At 37.1% G+C, this 3968-nt stretch overlaps 1 long non-coding RNA gene across 1 annotated transcript; it reads right to left on the reverse strand.

Moving 5' to 3' along the window:
- Positions 1 to 1261: 1261 nt before the first annotated feature.
- On the reverse strand, positions 1262 to 2995 carry LOC109341509. Its single transcript, XR_002106962.1, has 2 exons — positions 2513 to 2995; positions 1262 to 1510 (listed from the first exon to the last, which is right to left on the reverse strand). It is a non-coding gene; the product is annotated as an uncharacterized LOC109341509 (long non-coding RNA).
- Between the last annotated feature and the right edge of the window lie 973 nt (positions 2996 to 3968).

Consider the following 3968-nt stretch of genomic DNA (forward strand, 5'->3'; position numbering starts at 1 on the left):
AGTTCCGGCAGCACCGACCTGCATTCTCGTTTTTAAATTATGCTCTCTAGGACCCCGAGCCTGATGTGCTTTCAATCAATCTTTCCAGGACCCTAAGCCTGATGTGAATTTCCGAGTTCCGACAGTACCGACCTGCGTTCTCGTTTTAAAATTATGCTTTCCAGGACCCCGAGCCTGATGTGATTTCAATCAATCTTCCCAGGACCCCGAGCCTGATGTGAATTTCTGAGTTCCAGCAGCACCGACCTGCGTTCTCGTTTTAAAATTATGCTTTCCAGGACCCCGAGCCAGATGTGATTTCAATCAATCTTCCCAGGACCTCGAGCCTGATGTGAATTTCTGAGTTCCGGCAGCACCGGCCTGCGTTCTCGTTTTAAAATTATGTTTTCCAGGACCCCGAGCATGATGTGATTTCAATCAATCTTTCCAGGACCCCGAGCCTGATGTGAATTTCCGAGTTCCGGTAGCACCGACCTGCGTTCTCGTTTTAAAATTATGATTTCCAGGACCCCGAGCCTCATGTGCTTTCAATCAATCTTTCTAGGACCCTGAGCCTGATGTGAATTTCCGAGTTCCAGCAGCACCGACCTGCGTTCTCGTTTTAAAATTATGCTTTCCACGACCCCGAGCCTGATGTGAATTTCCGAGTTCCAGCAGCACCGACTTGCGTTCTCATTTTAAAATTATGCTTTCCAGGACCCCGAGCCTGACGTGCTTTCAATCAATCTTCCTAGGACCTCGAGCCTGATGTGAATTTCCGAGTTCCAACAGTACCCGACCTGCGTTCTCGCTTTACCATTTATCTCGATCTCACTTAAGGTTGTGAAGTAATCGTTGCTTTCGCCTATTTTTAACAAAATTGGCGTTCATTTCTTTACTAATTGCTTACAAAGATAGCACTCACACATCAATTTAGTTGCAATCTAATAAGCAATGAGTAAAGAGGGGCAGCTGTGAACACCCAATTTTGTCCGACTTATTTACAAAATTTAAAACAAAAAAAAATTCGAAACAACATTCAAATTGGAAAGAATATTTTTTGTCATGTGAGTAATTGTATTTCCATTGACTATTTGGTTTTAATAGGATGTTTGATAATATTTGAGTTTCATTTCAATCACGTTCACTATTAAAAGTTAATATTTAACTTTATAACATACCACTTCCACAATAATAAAAAATCAGGAATTGTCTTCAACTTGAAATACGAAGCATTAAATCTCAAAAGTGCAACACTTTATATTTTGGGTATACCACATCAAGAAAAGAAGTTTCATTATAATTTAATCCAGCAAACTCTTAAGCAACATTTCACTAACTCTAGTGTCATTACAATTGCAATAGAGTAACATATATTATTGACATTAGTACGGTTTTGCTTTTTGATCAAAGACTTATTGAGGAATATGATACCCCTACAACATTTCTAGGAGATAAGTCTTCATCTTTTGCTCAACTTGTTGCAGATCTAATACTCAGATTGTTTGATTCATCATCCATAACTGAAGAACTGTGATAAAGGCACACTAATGAGCATAATTGTACAAAATCAGTTACAAATAAGCTAAAAGGCAACCATCATGAGGGGAGCAGAATAGAAGTAGAAAAGTGATAAGACATAATTTCAAAAAGTAGCAACAGAGTAGATATATCAGAAATTTGTACCTATTAAGCTATCCCAATTTCAGTTACACATTATCATTATCAACTCATAATAAGTCATCAAAGGCAACCATGAATCACTGAAAAAAATAATAAAAGCATTCATGTGGGTGACCCAAAGAGACAGCCGTAAGCCATAAAGGAAAATATCAGAAAGGCACAAATCTGGAGTTATTTCAGTTATCAAATGGCCCTATTCATTGACAGCATCAAGTACATTAAAACAGAAAATGAATGGGTCACCAGGAGTTATATTTTTTGATAAATCAGAGGGTTTTCAAAAGGTCATTGAGTAATCCATATCAAGCTATAAAAAGGGGATAGCATCATGATAGAGGCACAACACTATAAAAATCAGAGGGGAACAATACCATAGTTACATCACATCTATTCACACGACCATAACCAGAGATCAACTTCCATACAATCAAGCAAAAGCAATCTGAAAAAATAGAGTCACGTTTCACAAGCATCATAAACCGAGAAGGTGGCAGCATACATATCGTACAGCAAAGAGCATACACTCAGAGATTACAACACACATAAAATCAGAGAGAGAAAGGCAGAAGTAACCAGGAGATTAACACAGAGAAGAAGAGAAAAATTGGGCAGATACACAATAGTCCCAGTATACACAGAGGCAGGAGCCGAAGAACAAAAGGCAGGAACTCAACAAGGATTCGATAACATCAACGTGTAAGTATGAACACATTCAGGTAAGGCAACTATCCTTTTCATTATATAATTACAAGTAAAATACACGCAGGATAACCTACATATCAAAATGAGACGCATACATCTAACATACATATTCTGAAGCATTGGATAATCGTTAAAATAAAAAAATCACCTTCGATTCGGAACCACAGTGAGCCACCGCGACAATAAATTATTGATCTAGGACCACCGTAAAGCATTATCTCAGGAGATACCGTCCTTTCATCGCGATTCCATTAAGCCACCGCGATTCGAACCTCAAATCACCTCACCTCACCATAACCCTCGCATCATCGCCATTAAACGAAGAAGAAAGAAGAGTGGAGATTGCAGAAAGGAGACATGGAGAATTAGGGGTTTACCCCTGACCGTGAATCCTATGATGATTGGGCTCGGTCCTTGGCCACCACCGGTACTCCATAGCCGGAGTCATGTTGTAGAATAAATAAGGATGAAGACCACAACCTTCTCTCTACGGTGCTCGGTACTCACCAGAATTGAAGGTCCGCAACCTCCGTCCTTTATCGCGCCACCTCCTTGGCTACTGCTTTGAAAGAGAAGAGAGGGTTGAGGTATTAGGGATTTCAATCCCCTTTTTCCCTTCCAACGTATGTTTCACGTGAAACAGTAGGGAGACCCCTTTCTTTGTTATTACCTTTTATTATTACTTCTTATTATTTCTATTTTTTTTTGGTCTAAATCCTATATTTGTTTGATGCATTATCTTTTTAAATCCCTTTATACTGACTCCTTAAGTCACAGCCTTAGTAATTATATAGCAATTGGATATAGCAATTGGCATATTTCCCATGATGCATCCTATGAATTATACTAACATTTACTTTAATAATAGTTAATTAATAAACTATTTTATTACTAAATCCTATATGGATAAATATTTAGAAACTATATTAAACAAATAAATTAGGGAATTTTTATAGTAAAGTCATGGTTCGAGTCGTCTCTAACTTCTCCCAAAATGAGAAGAAGGTCTACGACCAATACCGTCTCTGAACTATTAAACTCCATACAGTATAATCAATACTTAATAAACTATTTTATCATTAAATTCTATACACATAAATAATGAAAAACTATATTATCAAATTAATTAAGGAATTCTTATAGTAAGGTTATGGTTCGAGTCGTCTCTAACTTCTCCGAAGAATGAGAAGAAGGTCTACGGCCAACACTATCTCTAAACTATTAATTCCATATACATGTTTATAATTAATAAACTATTTTATTACCAAAATCCTATATCTATAAATAATTAGAAACTATTATACTAAATAAATTTTATGGATTTTTTAGTAAGGTTACGGTTCGAGTTGTCTCTAACTTCTCCGAAAACGAGAAGAAGGTCTACAACCAATGCTGTCTCTAAGTTGTCCCTAAGCTATTAATCATGTATATAGAAAATAATTCCTCAACCTATTTTGCTACATAATTCTAAAAATAACCCAATATTATTTTACCGAATAAATTGGGATTTTAATAGTGAGGTTATGGTTCGAGTCGTCTCTAACTCCCCGAAAATGAGGAGAAGGTCTACGACCAACACCGTTCCTGAACTGTTAGTCTCGTTG

Source organism: Lupinus angustifolius, unplaced genomic scaffold (genome assembly GCF_001865875.1).
Source record: "Lupinus angustifolius cultivar Tanjil unplaced genomic scaffold, LupAngTanjil_v1.0 Scaffold_489, whole genome shotgun sequence".
NCBI lineage: Eukaryota > Viridiplantae > Streptophyta > Magnoliopsida > Fabales > Fabaceae > Lupinus > Lupinus angustifolius.